Raw genomic sequence first — 19,655 nt, forward strand, 5'->3', positions numbered from 1 at the left:
AGTATAAAAATGTGTACACACATGGTCAAAGTTTAGCAATATGAGGCTATATCTAATGCTCCCAGAATGCTCTCTGATCTGATGCAAATATTTGCAGAAGCTTGAAAGCAAGATTGATGATTATTTGCTTTCAAAATAAAATGTTGACAAAAAAATGAAAGTAGAAAAAAACATTTAACTAAACTACTGTAAACTTTCAGGTACCATTTCTTTGCAGCATCATTTAGTAACATGTGTTGGTGCATGCTAGTATTTCCCAAAAATATACATAATGAAAAATCAGTGTAACCAGTTTTAATAAGTTTATGGGAAAGAAAAATAAACAAGCTCTGGCAAAATCAGTAGGTCTGAAATTGGTAGTCAGCTTTTTAGTTTTGTCAATGTGTGACTTGTTTTGCCATGGTTTTTATAAAAGGTTATTGTTGTGGGAGCTGCCGGGCCCTCACGATTATAACAAACATTGGCAAAAGTAAAAATAGCTTTTGGTCTCAAAAAGCACACATTGCCACACTAGTTACTGGCACTGACCAAAACGACTTTATGTGCCGATATGCTCTTTGCGAAAGAGGTAAATGCTGTCACTCACAGTGAAGCCAGTTGATACAGAGAGAGAGACAGAATTTTAATGAACGTAAAAGGTCATGGCCAGACTAAATTAGGGGCAGAATTATAAAATAGGTCTCAAAAGTGCACCTATTGTATATGTCCTTGCATTAAGTGCAGCTATACGGCTTTTGTGAATTTCCAACAATATACAAAAGTAGGACAAAAAATAGTACTCCTAGAAAATATTTGTGAACTACATTTTAGCATGAGCAGATATGCATGTGTAGATTTGCTCATGCAAGTGTTTGGAAATTTACTTTTTATCCAACCACATTTTTTCAAACTCTGGAAGAAGGCTTACGTCTGCCATTGTCAGGAGTAAATTTCCAACATTTCTCAGTATGGGAAAAGATTAGAGAAGAGTTGTTGTAAACCCTTAAAACATACAAGTTAGTAGGTCTGCACAGACTCAAGAGGGCATTCTAAACCTGGAACTATTGCTTACCACTACTGTCTGCCCCAGTATGTAGATCTGTGGAAACGTGGTAACACAAGGGCATTGCAAGTATTCACACACTACTATGGACTGAGCCCTGGCATAATCAGAGAAGCTATATCAGAGCTCTTATATAATATGATTGCTAACATAATTTGTCGCCGCACTACATGGCACCAAAGGGACAAGTGGATTTTGTTACAGGACAAGTGGATTTGTGAAGCAACCTGCCCCATGGACAAGTAGATATTTTAATAAATTCCACACCCCTGTTTCAGATTAGTAAATCAAATTGGTGTCGATAGTCTGTGCAGCTGGATTGCAAGGGGTCGTCTCCAGTTAGTGCCCTTCCATTTCTGGTGCTTTGAAGCAATATTCAAGATTTCCTTAGAGTTTTTCATGGCTCATATGGGTGTCATTTCTGATATTTATGTTTCCCTTCTATTCATAGCTAGAACTTGATCGCGAGAAAGTGTCATTCATAGTCATTAAAACGTCACTCATAATTACACGTAAATTATGAAAATGTCACACATAGCATTCTGAAACCTTGGCAGCTATGTAATTATTGCAGGGTCTGTGTACAACCAATGTGGCGTTGCTGTCAGAGCTGCCGACTTTGGAACTGAGGAACCAGGTTCGAGTGTCAGCGTCGGCTGAACATTCTGTGCTTCTGGGCAAATCACTTAATCTCCTGTGCCTCAAAAAACATGAACGTCGTGGCATAAGTAATGTAACTGGTTCTCCGGTAAAGCGCTCTAATATATTAGGGGCAAGTTCGCGCGACACAGAAGTATAAATAAAGCGTTCCAATACATTGGGGCAGTGGCGGCTGGTCCATTGGGGCGCCGGGTCAGCGCCTCACTACGCATCCGACTACACAAAAAGAAACTGCTCACTGCCGTTCGGGCAGCAAGAATGTAAGCAGACGAATTGATAGCTTTGACAATTCGTCTGTTTACATTTCCGGCCTGTGCTTCACTCAGGTGAAGTGCGCATGTCATCGCACAGCGCACGCAGGCAGGCGAGAGCAGGAGTCCCGAAGATGGACTGCGCATGTACGAGAGGAGCAGTTTTTATTTCAGCGCCCCACTCAATTCACAATCCATTAGGTATGCAAAAATGCCTAGTGTAGTGCAGGTGTCTCAAGATAGGACCCTGCTGGGGTGGTGACGTGTTTTTCACACAACCGCCCCATGCCTATCAAATGCCAGATGCAGCCAAATAGCTGCCCCCAGTCGCATCCAGCCTTCTAATTTGCATTTACTGGAGGCTGTTGAGCGGCAGTTCGACCAAGAGCGCGAAAGGTCGGGGCGAAGTTAGTTTTCAGCCTTGTTACTTCTACCTCTGTGCCTGCGATCCCGGTGACTTTTTGGCACACACAGCGTTTCTTCGCCAGCTCAGGTGAGCCCCTTGCTTGCTGTTGTATTGGGGTTCATGCGGATGATGTACAGCGGCGCCCGCTGCATTGCCCTGTGGTTTACAGAGAGGGCCGGCAACCAGTAAGTCACTGTTATGCTTTCTGGAGGTTTTAGCCGAATTGATGTCAAACACCTAAGGTCCTGACACTCACATAATCAATAGACCCCCAAGAGAGAACCTACCTCATTCCCACAGTAAATAAATTACAATTTGGAGCGCAAACAGAAAGTGTGTGTTTGCTCCGATATGCGAAGGCCGCTGCAGGCCATGCCACAACATGAATAGGGCTTATCTCTACTGCGACGACCAAAAAACACAGACTAGGCTAGGCTGACCAGAGGGGAGTCCTCCATTTCGGATGCAGCGTTAGGAGAATCTCTGGCAGCTATGAAACCCTCTTCGTCCTACGTGTCCTGGCATTGCTTGCACCGAGCGTCCTTGCGCGCCCTTTGCCACAGTCCTGCAGATCAAGCACCAGCAGGAGGGTGAGAAGTAATAATACTGACTAGCTTTGTGGCTGTAAGTAACGGGAAATAGCATTACTCAGCTCACGAGTACTTGTCTTATCATCCTTAGAAAGATGATAGGCTGAGTCAGCCCCTCGAGGATTCGGGGCTGAGACACGTAGTGATGTCTGTGCTGTTATATGGCAGAGCAGAGTGATGTAGCTGTGTCTCTTGTACTATAGCAGAGGAGATGCAGGCATGCATGTGCTGTAATTGAGATTATGCAGTCATGCCTGTGCTGAGGTAATGCAGCCACGTGACACGTTGTGCTGTGATTGAGGTAATGCAGACATGCCTGTGCTGAGGTGGTGCAGGCACGCCTGTGCTGTGATAGCAGGGGTGATGCAGCCACAACAGTTCTGAATACAGAAATAGCGCTGCACTGTTGCCTCAGTGCTGTAATGAAGCAGTCCAGTACTAGTTTGTGCTGTAATGTAGCAAAGTTGATGCGTTCCTGTCTGCCGTGTAATTTAACAGATGTGTTGCAGTCGTGTCTGAGCTGTTATGCGATAGGCGATGGCGTTCTCTCACTGAGTTGCAAAACAGCAGGGGTGATGTAGTCTCCTCTCTGTGCTGTAATAGAGCGGATGCAAAACTTGCCTCTGGGCTACAACATAGGGGAGGTGTTGTAGTCTTGTGTCTGTCCTGTAATACATAGTGGCAATGGGGTAGTGTCTTGCAAGCAAAGCTGTCCTCGTGCCAATCACCGTCTCCTTGTACTCAGTCTTTGCGTGGTAAAGTGTGATTCGGGCTCATAATCTGGGCGAGGTGTGACTCAATGCTTCTAATCTCTAGTCATCTATCTAGTCAGAGAAAAGATAGGGGCGCGAGTTTCCAGAATGCCGAACGTGGCGCCTCTATCTGGTTGAACTTGGTTGTAAAATGTAATTTGTTTCCTTTAAGTTCTATCCTACAGACAACATGAGAAGTATAAAGACTACTGACCAGTGCTTTAAATGGGCCGGTACTCACCGGTACTGAGTACCGGCACTTCAAAATTTTCGAGCCGTCAGTACCGGAACTTTTCTTTAGTTCAGGGAGAGTACCGGTACCCTGATTGATGGCACAGCAGGAACATGGTAGCCATGACATAGCCTTTTGCGGAGAGGCTGCTAGATTAGCAGCTCCCATTTGATTTTCGCAGACTGCTGGGGTTGGTAAGGGCTTGCGTCACGCTGTGATTAACAGGACAGGGTCTCGTCAGACCCTGCATTGTTAATTAGCCGTCAACGACCATTCAGTTGAAAGTGCTTTAGCCTCTCCCCTGCTGTTCAGTAATTCAGTCCCATTTAGGATATTGCACTATAACAAGTAGCAGGGAAACACAATCCTTCACCTTCGACAAAGCCGGTTTTCTTTTCAACACAGGAGCTACTTCCCTTTGTGTGCCCCTCCAACACTAGTCGCTGAATTTACATGATAACAGCGACATTACAACAGGTTCACGAGTGTGAAGGTGCCCTGCCCAAAGAGCAATGAATAGCAGGGAATGCTGCAGCACTCCGGGAAATGGATCTGATTGGGGGAAAACGACATGAACACTGAAGGAAGGGGCTGGGAGGAATGGAAAAAAGTGAGGTGACAGCTGACGTTAGAATTGCCAATTTTTCCAGGTACAAATACCAGATATTTGTTCATGTCTGAAAAGGGAGCTTAGAAATGGTATGTTAACACAAATCTGTGTAAAGTATAAATATGTTGTATTTCTTGAAGTAATTGGTTTAACTATTGAGGAACCACATGTGATTTCAATCGAATCGCCTCCTTTAATGCTTGGAAGCAGTCTGATCAAGAGAAATTAAATAACCTTTAGCCTGAAATCTAGTTGCAGAATTTACAGGGCCCGACGGCGCTTGCGTGCACACGCACACTTTCACAGCTTGAAAATACTTTTGTACTTTTGAAGCGATTAAATGATTCATGCTTTTATTTACTGGAAAAATTATAAATCCTGATTTAGCAAGTTTTTTTTCTGCAAGCCTATATTTAAAAATAAAGCCCTCAGCAGTAAGCTTACTCTATCAACAAAAAGAACGATGTATATATAGCACAACGAAATACTACTTTGAATGTGGGGAATAGGTTTGTGTACATGTCTGCTTGTTTCTGTGTGTGTTTGTGCATGCTTGGGAATATATAGCATTGTGCCACACAACAACAAATAATGGTATGACATTAAGAATTTGCACATATTACAAAACTAGAAAAAGTTACCATATTATTCTGTTTGGCTTTGATTTTGTGTAATTATTTAAGCAGTTTTTTTTACATAAATACATTTATGTTGTGTTTTGATGTGTGCTGCAAGTGGTATAGAAGTTATTATGTATCATCCTGTCTTGTCGTAAGCCCCGCCCATAGCCCCGCCCACTTGCCTCACCTCTAGCTCATTTTAATGAGTACCTGCACTTATTTTTTCCCATTTAAAGCACTGCTACTGACCCTCAGGAGAGGAGAGGCTTTCTAATCAGAAAGCTGGCAAAAAGAACCGAAAGATAACTGTCAAGGGTGCCACAGTAACAATCACAAGGTGTCATTTTTATAGGGCTGGTCTATTTCTGAAGCACAGAGAGGTTGACTTAAAAACAGAATAAGCAATATGAATGAAACATTTAAAAGACAATCCTGGCCCGATCAGGTTTCAGTGCACTGCTGCTTTTGCACCGTTTCAGTTTGCCACTGTAAATAAATGATCCCAGGCAGCACGGTATTATAATTCATTTGTCCCCGGGACCCTCTGTAGATGGCTCGGACTCGCTCGCTCACCACAGTGCAGTAAAATTATTGTTTTACGGCTTACCACTTTCAAATGTCACCAGCCGCCACTGCATAGGGTGGAATTCGCACTATAAAATAGTTGAATTAAAACACTCTAATAAATACATTCCAATCGATTTCGCGCTATCCAGAAGTACAGGAAAACGATGGAGTAACGGAGAAGGAAACATCAATAAAATGCCACAGAACCCCATCACTCTACACAAACACCAGATAACAAAAGGATTATCGTTCGGCAGCTCCCCATATAATTTAACGAGTTGCTTCGCCCACGCCTACAGTAGAATGAACGCTTCCGGCCGTCGAAAAGTTGAAATGCTTCAAGTCACACCATCAACAGACTACCAAAACGGCACCTATAACGGTCCTACTGTCAGAGGGCTCGACAGCGCGATTGACTTATTTCCCGATCTAAAATGTCCCCTCTCGCAGCGTGCTACGTCGGACGTGCCCCCTACGTAAGTATTAGCGTCGCCTCTCAGTGGGGGCTCCCAGGGCGGAGACTCGTAGAAGCAGCAGCGCTCCTACCCGGCTCCCAGCCAACAAGACCGACCCTGGAGAGGAGGAACTCACTCTTTAAAAGGTGAGTTTCAATATCTTAACACCCCAACTACCCCTGGTCCAAAATCTTCAGTTGTCGCACCTAGCTCCCTCCGTCTTACGGGACTCGTCTCCTTATGAGCTGCCACATCTTTCGGCCGGCCCCTGAAAGTGGTGTATTTCGGTTTGGGGGCCTTTCAAGCCCAGCCAACGGAACTTTGAGCCGGGGGACACCCTTTAAAGCAGTCGCCCCCCTGGAGGCGGCGACATAGCTAACCTCCAGTGAGACGGGCCAAAAAAGGGACAAGCTTTCAAGGGGAGGGGGCTTGGTGTTTTATAGACTGCCACCGAAGGGGCGGGGCGGGGCTTGAGTGAAGTTTTTCACTAATAATTATTTGTAGTCCTCGTGTGTCGTCCTCTTAGAGGTGGGCAATTTGAGTAATTCTTAGAACGGCGTTCGGGGGACTGGAGTAACGTACTGAAGAACATACGGGATTTCTGCATTTCCACACACAATGCCCTATCTGAAACAGTTCTGTGTTTTTAATACTTACGTGGGTATTATATGAGCCTCTTTCTCTGTTATGTTCTTTAAATGCATTTGTATTTTTTACCATTGCAACGGCATGATTAGCACAGTTTTATTTGTCCGTGTTTAAGGCGGCATTTTTGGAGTTCAGCTGACTATGCAGCGAGAATTGAGACCTTTCGGTCGCTTAACAAATGCGAGACCTTAGGTCATTGTCCCCAAGGGTCGTCAAAATAATATTGTACCTGAAATGTGTATAATAAAGTTTACGCGATTCCTAAACGTTTGTCGTCTTTTTTACCGATTCCACAGTTGATAGTGTGATATTTACAAAACGCTTCGTATTGCAGCATAATGTCTTCTATTGCCATACGTGTGCTTGTATCATTGTATTAAAATGTGAAACACTTTAGTTATGGTTGTCTCGCCCGCCAGTGTTGGAACTGGAAAGCATTTAATTCGGGGACTCGTCGTAGGGAAATGAGGGAAGTGTACTTAAAAAATGCCCTGAAACTCCCCGTATCGTTACTGCATACGTATTGACACATCCCAACAAGAATATCTCACATTTTAAGTTCATTACCGACTCTCCTTACCATGGCTGTAATCCTCGTAGGGTAGAGGAGCGGCACATCTGAGCATGGCTGCCATTCTAGTAGCGAACCGTACTAGCACTTCAGTAGAGCTAGGGTGGTTATTCCATGCAAGTTATTCTTAGCGTGGTAATTTCTACAAATCTACTGGGACAATATCAGCACATGCATGGCTACTATACCTTTTAATGAAGCAGTTACAGCACTTCTTTGCAGGATTTAAGTACTACTTTTAATGAGGTGTATGAGTGTTTCAGATTTAAACTAATACTTAAATATTACCTTTCGCCATCAGTCTTTTAATGAAGCAGTTACAGCACTTCTTTGCAGGATTTAAGTACTACTTTTAATGAGGTGTATGAGTGTTTCAGATTTAAACTAATACTTAAATATTACCTTTCGCCATCAAAGTGTAAGTAAACAACCCTCCATTTTTTTATCGACATTCCTTTATTGAAATACTAGAACAAAGGAAACAGAGACCACGTCGTTTTTTTAATCTCCCTACTTTCATAAAAGCAGTTAAAGATTAGAACCGATCAATGCAAACTAAGCTGGCTAATAGTTACAGTTGTAATTTACCACACTTTTCAACAGCGGAAGTGCTGTATGGAGCTTAAAATAAAAAGGACGTTTTTGTTTTTAATCACATTAACAGTGTACTTGAGCTCCGTCCAAACTTGTTGTATTGGATAGTGTCTGTTATAGTACAGACTGGTAAAAGGGTACCTGGTAATGTTTTTGTGTGTACGATCAGACCTAACTCAGGACCACTCGGTGCCACTTAGCGATGCCATTGCCGTGCCATGTCCGAAGTAGGACTGACGCTGTAGCGTGATCAACGTACCTCTATAGACATTGCTACCCCTGCTCCTCATAATGGTGACTGACTGTTGTTTTTTCCCTTTAAATGCGCTCGGAAGCAACAGCATTTAAAGTGGACAGTTTACAGGAGAACAAGCCATCGTACTTAAAACAATAAACAGATTAAATGTTTGACCAATACTAAAAAGTGAGGTATTGGGGTAGATAGGGTGTAACCAGAGGCAATTTATTAAAGTAATGATTACAGAAATGTTATGTGAAAGCATGAATGTAAATTTGTCCTGTTTAGTTACTTGCGTGGGGCAGTCTGGTTATTGATTTAGGTCTGTGCATTTTTCAGATACTCAAGGTTGAGGTGTGGTTTGAGAGCGATATTACCCTCTTCTTTGTAGGATATAGCTCTTACGTTTTTTGGTATAGCATTACAATGCATCAGCCTAATGGAGTGAGTAAGCACAAGTCTGCACGCGGGGTAATGTGAGAAATAACACATCCCCCTGCTTTGACATGTCTGATTCAGGGGACCTGGGCAAGAATTAGGCCAGTCAGGATGTCTGGGTGAGATGTGGAGGTGGATGAGGTTGTTGAGGTTAGCTGGGCTCAGTTTGTGTTAATTGTAACAAATAAGTATGCAGTTTCTTTAGACAAAGTCACAAAAGGAGAATATATGTTTGGTTGGTTTAGGGTTCAAAGGGTGGATGGGTGTCTGCTCCTTTTGGAACTGGGGCCCTCACACAGCCAATTGGGTGTCATGCTTCATCATCGGGTTTGCACCTCTTCAGGCGCTACAATGCCCGATGAACACCCATATAGGAGTTCCTTGTCGGTGATCTTTTATTCAAACTGTGGGGGTGTAGGGCCATAACGTGTAGATGGATGTGATGGTGTGGTGAGTGTTGGTAGTGTAGTAAAATAGGCTAAGTAGTACTCTAAAAGAAGTTTTAATCACATCGTCTATTTGTCTGGCAAAAAACAATACTGGCTAACCTGTGGAACAATGTTCTCTGCTTGCTCTCTAGTATCAAAGGCCAACCTGTTTCTTGCCTAATCTCACGGAAGGGATCAATTGGCAATTTGTCGGAACCAAATATTAATTTTCATCTACACAGTGGTTGGAATACAGATTAGTAGCAAGTGTAAACCAATCCCTATTAAAACTTAAATGTGGTGTACCTTATGAGAATGCCGACCTGTAATAAAAGTATCCGTGTATATTGGTTAAAATGTTATATTTGTCCAGCATGTGGTGGCTAGAACAACATCCTGTTAGCACTGATGTGCATTAGGCGTAGTGAAAAAGAGAGAAATAGTGACAGGCAAATGACATCTGAGGACATAAGCAGGCAGGAGAATTTCATGCACTATGATTAGAGGCATGTAAACTCACGCAATTAGGGTGGCTCTCCGGCCTCCTTGAGAATGAATGTTAATTTAGCATCCTAAAAGGAAACAGTAAAATGTTTTGGCAGAGAGATTTATATCAACACATAGATTTGTATCGGCATCAGAGATTTTTGCTGCCAACTGAATTAACACAACACAATCACTTACTGCGTCATCGTGAGGGTTGCACCAAGCGACCTGCCCTCCCTCTGCCGCCTCAGACGAGTTGCACAGGCGACAAAGTGGGGTTTTATAGGATTCAAACCAGCTCCCTAAGTAGGTGATCTCAATTCCCCCTCGCGTGTATGGTGAGAAAATGAATCTAAAGGTGGTGTACTATCTTGGAAGTACCTAATGTACATTACAGTAATGTAGAGAACCGTATACCCGGGGCCCCGGCCGTAGTAAGTGTATGTTCCAGATAGTAAATAAAAATATTGTGCCTTGGATTGACTGCCTCCCAACGTGGGGTGTTTATGTGTAACAACGATCCCAATTACTATCGGGTGCGGAAGTACGAAAACCGGGCGCACGCATGCAGCAACATCTGGTGGTTACCTAGTGACAAGGAAATTCCCTGGGGGAGCCTGCTATTAGGGCAGGGAGACCCGGTGATGAGGGAGAACTACAAACTTGCATGAGAGCCATGGAAAGTGTAGGCTGGGCTGGAAGAGACTACAGTGGATGGAGCGATCAAAACCGCTCACATGGCTTGCAGTGGGCGGAAAGCACCGATGTTATGGGAGAACTAGAACTACACAGGTCCCAGGGAGTCATGGGAAGTGTAGTCTGGAATGGAAACAAGACTAGCATGGGTTAATTCATTAGAGTGATCTGATATTAAGGCAAGCTACGCAATTCACTGGCGATCATGGGAAGTGTGGTTAGACTCGCATGCATCCAGTGGCGACTGGTGAGATTGTAGTTGCAATAGATTGTAATGGAATGGCTCAATAGTAATGTGTCCCTCATAGGTGGACAGTTCATGCACGCTGAGCATAACTGGGTAGGTCAAAGTTGGTCGAGATTGAATGGCTCAATAGTAGCATGTCCCTCCTAAGGTGGATAGTGGATGTACACTGAATGTTACTGGTGAGGCCACAATAGGTCAAAGTGGAATGGTTCAATAGTAGTGTGTCCCTACTAGGTGGACAGTAGATGTACACTAAGTGTTGTGGGGCTGAAGTGGATTATCTGTTGAGTTATTTCCATGTAATGTCTTCATTCAACCCCCCTCTGTGTGTTGAAAGACTGAATATCCATTTTTTTTCTTTTCTAAAGAGTGCATTCTTACTCATGTCTGTGTGGGCCTCAAGGATGGTCCACTGCATGTCATCTGGTGTGTGCTCCTGATCTGAAAAGTGTGTGCACATGTTGGTCTTAATGTTTTCGCACTGTATGTTTCTGCGGTGTTTCATTATGCATATTTTTACTGGTCTGGTGGTCCTACCGATGTACCTTTTATTGCAGGGACATGTCAATGTATAAATGCAATTACTGGTATTATAGTTTGTGTCTCTTCTGTACCCAGTTCATAGTGTTAGTCAGGTGGACCTCCTTAGTCGAAACAGGTAGAGTGGAAGCGGTGCATGACTGCACAGGAAATGCTCCATTACTGGTGTAAGGTCCCAAAGAGATCTCTGATTGGAGTTAGGAGGAATTCGGGGCCTTATATGTATCAGCATGTCTTTCATGTTCATAATGTGTTTAAAGGTGAACCTAGGTTGTGGTATAGTCATTTTGCCTGTTTGCAAGGTATCCCCGTATTTTTTGATAATCATGCGAATTCTGTTAGTGTGGTGTCTAAGTGGTTACGCACGTCAATGCGTCTTCCTGATGTCTTGTCTCATGTCCCTGGAGTGTCTCTCTATTGTTGTTCTTGGCCTGTTTGGCGTCTATCTTGATACTGTGAGCTGGATACTCTCATTGTTTAGGTCTCGCCTGAGCCAGCGCAGGTGCTGCTCGGAGAGACCTTTAGGTATGGGCTTTAAAAAGTGCTACTACAAGCTGCTTTGGCTGGCCAGCTTTGTCTGTCTTTCCTCTAACTTGATTGCTTCCTCAACGCTCCTCCGCTCCGTCGCTTTGTGTTAAAGCAATTCAGTGTCAGAAGGACATCGCTGTTACCAGACCCTTTCATCCTTTAGTCGCATCGGACACTACACCGACATGGCTGACTTCACGGGGTGAGAGTACACGTTAAAATTTCTAAAAAGAAGTCTAGTGCGACTGTAGCTGCCGCTACTGAACAGCAGGGTAGGACAGGGACAAAAAATAAGCCCGGGCACACAATACATGCTTGTAGAGACGCATGGTTTCCTGTGGTTAAATGCTTTTGTGTCTTACATTCTGAAACCAGATTGGCCGTTTACCTTTGAGATAGAAATGACATGCCCGTGCTAAATTGCAAATGGCCTCTTTGCAGTTCTGCGTTTGGAAAAGTAAACTTCAAAGCCCCCTCCCCCTTTCCTCCCCGCACGTATCCGGTAAACAATTGTCTGTTTGCCTTGTACAAAAACTTATAATTTTTACATCTGCATATCTGATCTGAATTTGCTAAGACAGTTGCAGCCTGCCTTTTTAGAGAAATGTAGTGTGCTTGTGAATATGTAGTAGTTTGCTAATACTTCAGTTATCTTCCTGTAATATACCTTGTTGAATTCTTCATTGTATATACCAAAATTAGGTATCCGCGATCGGTTATTGCATAAACATTACTGGACTGACTCTGATTTTGTAATACTTATTTTAGTTTCTGGGGCATAGTCAGACGATGGTGATCAGGCAAGTGATTAGCTGCACCATAACCATCAACAGCTACTTTGTTGATATGTAAACAGATGGAAGGTTTGTTTGATCCAACTTTTGTCCTGTAGGATGGTTTTCAAAACCCTGGGTTTTGGCAAAGATGCCTCTGTTCTCTGTTTTGAAGACTTATTTCCTTTCTTGAGGAAAATGTGCCTAGATCGGGGACCAGTAATCTTTAAATCCTCAGACTGTGCATGAAGAGTGTGAAATGCGGATCTGATGCACCTCTTCAGAGCTCATGCTACCAGAGTAAAATCTTCGACTTCAGGTCTGGCAAGGGAATTTCCTATCGGAGGCCCCTTTCCTGAGTGCTTCTCCCCTGCCCTCTCCTCGTTGCTATCTCGTCTGTTGATTCTTCTCCTCATCCTCTGTGTGGCTTTTGCTGCCCCTGCTGTTGTTTCCCCTACACCCTCGCGGTCCATCTCGGTCACCATTGCGTCTCCTTCCCCACACCCTCCAGGTTGCCACTGTTCTTAAGAAAATATATATATGCTTTTGTATATATTTTCTATATATGTTGATTCAACTCTGATCAGAAAATAAACAGCCTGTCATTATGCAGGCTTGCAAATGCATGGTGCATTCACCTACTAATTATGTGGCTGGTCACATCATAGGCCCCCCCCCCTTCTTATTTAGCCATGCTGAACTAAAAATCCATTGACCAAGCCAATAGATATCAAATGCAAGACCTATTGGCTTTGCCTGTCTTTGTTTGGTTTAACCCTAACTTTATTTTTGACCCCGTACAAAGATCTACACCTAAATTAACTTCCACTTAGTTTAGTCAGCTGTGATCCCCCCATTACTATTTTGGTGAAGCAGTGCAGGCGTGGAAGTGGGGGTGGAGGTATTTGGGGGAGTAAAAAATGTTTACCCATTATAGTTCACACAGAGATTTTTAGCACCTACATCAAAAACGCTCTAAATATATTATCACCAAATTTGGAAAGAAAGTAGAACTTTATTCAGAAAGCTTGCTTTCATTATGCTTTCAAATTAACAGTAGCTTTCTGTTTTACTGATTTTGTTTGCCCTAACACCGGGAGCAAAAGCAGCTTCCTGCCGCCCCCCCACTCCCCTTTCTATGCCCTTTCGTGCCTACTGTCCATTCCCTACTCACAGTGCCTCGTTCCACTGCTCTGCCCCGGTCCTTGCTTTCTCCTCTCTATCTTTCGTCCCTCTCCTGTTTCCAGCTTTCCCATATCTGAGTATGTCCGAAAATATTATTTTTTCAAAACTTATCGCTGCCTGCAAACCTCTCTTGCCAGGGGCTGTGGAGCAGGACTCACAAATACCTTCGGGCCTGTGTGTGTTGTGGTATAGGGTCAAGCTGATTGGGTGTCACAGCAAACTGTTTTTCTTTCTTTCTCTCTAACTTTTGTGGCGGCAGTGGAGGCGTGTCATTACTTATTGGTGTCTGCTGGGTTATAACTGCTCTCAATTGTGGAAAAGTGGTACTGTATGTGTGAGAACATGGGCTTATTTGCTGTATCTAATACTGTCGGGGTGCTCTGCCTACTCTTGGCAATGTGAGAGGGATTTGCCTGTGTATCAAAGAAGGTGGCTAATATGTACGTGAGTCATCCTACTTGCTCCTTGTTCTTTGCTGTCTGTGTTTTTTGTTTTTCTTATCTGAGGGAGGCTGTATTATCAGCTCATGTTTCTGCAGCGCTGCTTCCCCCATCAGTGTCCAGCTGCCCTTCTCGAGGCTTGCCTCTCACAGGTGACGGACCCCCACACCCAACAACAGTAATACATGAGTATTTTGCACTCTGTGCATGTTTTACTTAAAGCTTTTCAACTTCTAAACAAGCATTGGCATAGCCAATAGGCCTCGCCTTTGGGACCTTATAAGTGTTTAGCCCTGCAACAGTTGATGTTGTTGCACCAAGGATATGGTGCAGCATAACTAAATACTTATAAGGTCCCAAAAGCGAGACTTATTGGCTATGCCAATGCTTGTTTCAGATGATCTGATAGTTGTTTTACCTGAATATTGTAATACTGCATGGTGCTGCAATTACGGCATAGCTATAAAAATTGTCCAAATGGTAAGTTACCCGTAAGAGCTTTAGGGTGGTGACTGCTGTATAGAAGTAAACTCTTACACTCAGTTGGTTTTCTGTATGTGGTAGTCATCAATCTCCCCTCCGTCAAGGCGACCATCGGGTCCAAGAAAGGAACCTTATCATTTGAGCTAGTACTGGAGAAGTGGAGATAGGGGTTGAGGGTGTCAATCCAATGGCAGAATGCTTCACAAAGTTTCCTATTGGCCTTTCAAAAAAATCAAGATATCAATATACCTGCACCATAGTGTGATATTTGAGTTGTAGGGATTAGGTTAATGGAAAATCATGTCTCTTTCAAAGGCTGACATGAAACCTACACTTTTACTATGGCCGGGCCCGAATATACCGTTCTCTACTTTACTGCAGTGCCCCTTAGGTACTTCCAAGATGGCACGCCCCTTTTGATTCATTTTCTCACCACGCACACGAGGGGCAAATGAGATCACCTGCTTAGTGAGCTGGTTTGAATCCTGTAAATCCCTTCCTCGCTCCTGGTGCTACGCCTCTGGGGTGGCAGAGAGAGGGTAGGTCCGTTGGTGCAACCGTAACGACACAGTAAGTAATTGTGTTAATTGAGTTGGCAGCACAAGTCTCTGATGATGATACAAATCTATGTGTTGGCATAAATTGTCTGCCAAAACGTTTTACTGTTCCTTTCAGGACGCTAATTTAGCGTTCCTCCTTCCAATACTCAAGGAGGCCTAAGAACCACCCTAATTGGTTGAGTTTACATGCCTCTTATCACAGTGTATTAGATTCTTATGCCCTTAGATGAGTCACTTGCCTGTCACTGTTTCTCTCTTTCAATTCGCCTAATGCACATCAGTGCTAACAGCATGTTGGTCTAGCCGCTGCCTCCAGGACCAATATGAGATTTTAACCAATGTACAGTGATACTTTGCTGGCATTCTCATAAGGTACACCATGTTTAGGTTTTAATAGTGATTGGTTGGGACACCGATTAGTAGCAGGTGTAAACAAAGTGTAGATGAAAGTCAGTTTTTGATCTTGCTGAAATTGCCAATTTATCCCTTTCGTGACAGATGGCAAGAAACATGTTGACATTTGATACTAGAGAGCAACCAGAGAACATTGTTCCACAGGTTAGTCCACTTTTGTTTTTAACTAGACAAGTAGACTTGATGATTAAACTTGTTTTAGAGTATTACTTAGCCTATTTATTTCCCTACCTACACGTGCCACATCCATCTACACTTCACAGCCCTAAAACCCCACTTCACCGTACGACTTGGAATAAAATATCTCAACAAAGAGCCCCTATATGATGCCTGTCGGGCATTGCAGCGCCTTCCCTACGCGGAGCAAGCCAGATGATCAAGCATGACACCCAATTGGGTGTGTGAGGGACCCAGTTCTAAAAGGAGCAGACTCCCATCATCCCCTTTGAACTCTAGACCGACCAAACCTATATTTCCATTTTGTCACACTGCATGCTTTGTTACAAATTATACTTTTAAGGGGCTCATACTCTGGACATACAGGTGCCACTAGTACTCTTTCCTTTGATAACCAGTTTGTGTTAAACCTTGTAGGTCCTGACTGCATTAGTGGCTAGGGTGCCACAATGTTTACTTGGTTGGCCATGGAGATCTGGTTGTCAATCATGACACCTGGGTTCCTGACTGCATTAGTGGCTAGGGGGCCCAGGCCCAGTTCAGTGGGCCACCGGGACCAGAGTGAGGTGTATGTGTCGAACAATACCACTTTTGATTTGCCAATGTTGAGTTTAAGATAGTTGCTGGTCATCCAGTTGTCCACTTCGGACATGCACTTGAAGTTGGATTGGATGATGGGTGTGCTTCTGAGAGGGAGATAATCAATTGCCTGTTGTCTGCGTATGAGATGATGCTGAAGGTGTGGGGTTGGATGATGGTGGTGAGAGAGGGTACATAAGTATTGAACGAGGTGGGCTTCAGGTAGGTGCCCTGGAGTATGTTTTATATTGACTTGGTGGCTTTCAACTGATAAGGGGGTTCACTGGCCATTGGGTTTGCTTTGTGAAGGAGGAGTGTAGCCATTGTTTCGCTAGGGCTTTGATTCTTGCTACGTAGAGTTGTTGGATGAAGATGGCGTGTGAGACTGTGTCAAAGGCTATCTAGAGTTCCCAGTGAATGAGGGCTACCGTATCTCTTGTCCTTGATGAAGCATAGGTTGGTGGTGGTAATGATGGCTGTCTTGGTACTGTGGTTGCCTCTGAGGCTTGATTGTGATGGTTCTTGGAGGTGATTGGCGAGGTGTGAGTTGACTAACTTTTCCTGGACTTTGGCTGGGTAGTGTATGAGTGGGATGAGCCTCTATTTGGACATGGTCAGGAAGTCGCCTAATGGTTTTTTGTGAAGGATTAGGTTGAAAGTGTTTTTCCGGGAAGATGGCAGTGGAGAGTGGCATGTTGAGTATGGCGGTGAGTGCAGTGCAGATGGGGCTAAGTCCTCTTGTGAAGATGTAGTTAAAACAAAAAAACTTTTTTTATTGGCATTTTGATAATTTATTCAAACAACAAACATCTAAACCGTAGTCTTGTTCATAGGTGGTTGGGGGTGCAAAAATAAATCGTAACCATTTGACAGCAATTACTGCCGACAGGATCACTGTCTTTTGGTTAAGATCAGTGCAAAGTCCACGAATCTGGTGCCTACCCTGCGGGCCTTGGGTCTGGGAAATAATCCCAATGGGCAAACATCTGCCTTACAAGAGAATAAGAGCGCCAGTACCCCATTAAGCATTAGCCAGTCAAGTAGGGCCCAACAATTTTAGGTCTATTCCATAAAGCCAATGGGCCAACCACTGTAGCTGGCCGCGTAGTACAATTCAAAGTTTGGGGCACCCAGCCCACCGGCCCCATGGGCTCTCCACAATACCATAGGAAAACCCTATTATGCCCCATCCCAGTAAAGAGTCCAGGTTGTTAAACCAAGAAGGTGTTAGGCTGACTGGGAGGTTTGCTAAGAGATATATAAGTCTGGGAAGCATAATCATTTTGGATAATGCAATGTCCGCCATCATCAGTAACTTCAGGGAGTGCCAATATTGTACACAGGTCTTAAGCGATCGGATCACTGGTCCTATATTTCTATCTCTAAGGTCCTCCAAGGTATGGAATACCTGGGTACCCAAGTAGTGGAAGGACCAGGGCAACCAGGCCTGTCCTAACAGCATATCTGGTGTTCACACCCCACCCTCCGTCATGGGTAAGAGGTGATCTTTGACCCATTGGCCCGAAGACCTAGAGCATTTAAAAGATTTCCAATATCCTAGTAGCGTTGGCGACACTCATCTGGTTGTCAGCCAGGTAGAGCAGCAGATCGCTTGCGTATAAGGATATCATGTGTTCTGCCCTCCAAGACCACCCTGTGGTTTGCTCCCCGTTGTCTTAAGAGCACTGCTAAGAGCTCAGTGGCCAGGGCAAATAGAAGGGGAGACACTGGGCACCCCTGTCTGGTACCTCAGCAGAATATGTAGGATGCCGAAACCACACCACCCAGTTAATCCCATCCTGTAGGGTTGGTGTATAACAGGCGTATCCAACTGGTCCAGCCCTCAACCCAGCCCCATCCGCCCCCTGACATCATGCAGGAAATCCCACCTGAACGAATCAAAGGCCTTCTATACATCTATGGACATAATCAAGGCATCTTGGCACTGAGAGATATCCTGATGCTACAGGATGTGATACAACCTACTATGATTCCCTGCGGTTGACCTGGTCTGAATGAACCCATTCTGGTCTTCGTGAATGAGATTTGTCATAAGGGGAAGTAGCCTCATCGTAGTATTTTACTAAGAATCTGTTAAAATCTGTGTTATGGGTGTTCCCCTAGACTCTGGGTGCACCAGCCCTGCCAGGAGCCTGTCTGTTCTGCCTCCCCCCTCGTACACGCCCTTGCCTGATATTCCTGGAGGTCAAGATTACGGGGTCGGTCCAGGGATACACTATATCTGCCCATCCTCTCTGTGAGTTGTGTCCGTATAGTGTCGTCGGAACCCAAATCGTGATGGGTCTTTTCTAGAGTATGTCAAACAACAAAAGAGTGTCGTCAGAGGAGAGTTTCATTAAGCACAGTTAATGAGAAAAGATGAATGAAATCAACCTGTAAGAAAGTCACTCAGGGATTTCTTTAGAAGCCCTCACTCACCACCCTGGGTGGTGAGATGCTTCATCATCGGGCCCACCAGGAGAGGCCGAATGCCTCCCTGGTGTGCTGCAACGCCAGATTACTGCGGAGCTGGTTTATCGTGACAATAATGTGAAAAATAAGTGAATTAAAAAATGCCAACAAGCTGTACCATACAAAAATCTTTATTCTGTGGTTAGCCAGGCATTAGTTAAAATATGTGTCGGGAAATTTACCAACTAATGTGTTGGGTATTTTCCACTTAGAGTAGGGTCGACATGTTTCTGCCCATATGTGTGTAGATTTTACTGGGCTTTCATCAGGACCATGTAACTGTGTACCTCGGTGGTGTGGGCGCGCTAAGGCCCACCCTAGCCAGAGGACGTGAAAGTTAAAAATGTCAGTGTAAAATTAGGTACAAACCTGTAAAAGTGAACGTTCCTTCGAAATATGAGGAACCTGTGGTCTGTAGCCCAAGCACAGTGTACTGAGATCAGTTTCTGCAAAATACGTTCCAGTCCCATAATGTTAATGTAATTTTTAGGTTTTGCCTGGCGAAACGCGCAGGCGAAAACCTAATGAGTATAGTATGGGGCTTGGAATCCGCCCCCGTCTTCCATTGGCTAGCTCCATAAATGGAGGCTAGCCATTGGAAGACACGTTTGTCCGTCAATGCAGGACCAGATTCGGGGGCGTTACCGAGAATTTTTGGCTTTTGGCTACGTCACGCTACGTCAGCCGAAAGCCAATTCTCGGGAACGCCCCTGAATCTGGTCCGGCATTGCCGGCACCTCCCTTCCTGCTCGGGACGCGCTGCTATTGGCGGAATGCAGTTTTCATTCACTGGAATGGGAATTCTACACCGTAACTGCATTACGAGAAACGAAAAAAACAGTTGCATTTATGTCCTTGAGACGTTCTAAGAAGAGCCCCCGTTTGTTACATCAATTTGAACTATTACAATTAATTTACAAATAAAATTAGTTAAACTATTAGAAAAACAATTGTATGAGTTTTTTCTCTCATT

The 19,655-nt window shown here is 44.2% G+C and overlaps 1 protein-coding gene across 2 annotated transcripts in view; it reads left to right on the top strand.

The window, feature by feature from the left end:
* Positions 1 to 6,218: 6,218 nt before the first annotated feature.
* Positions 6,219 to 19,655, top strand: part of RDX (radixin) — a 441,143-nt gene continuing 427,706 nt past the window's right edge. The window contains exon 1 of one of the 2 annotated variants that reach the window (XM_086935225.1): positions 6,219 to 6,331. The gene's annotated coding sequence lies outside the window, so the exon portion shown is untranslated. Of the gene's footprint in view, positions 6,332 to 6,712; positions 6,843 to 19,655 lie in introns of those variants that run through there. The other variant, XM_086935226.1, reaches the window with a different exon arrangement.

The sequence above is a fragment of the Lissotriton vulgaris genome, chromosome 8, assembly GCF_964263255.1.
Source record: "Lissotriton vulgaris chromosome 8, aLisVul1.2, whole genome shotgun sequence".
Lineage (NCBI taxonomy): Eukaryota > Metazoa > Chordata > Amphibia > Caudata > Salamandridae > Lissotriton > Lissotriton vulgaris.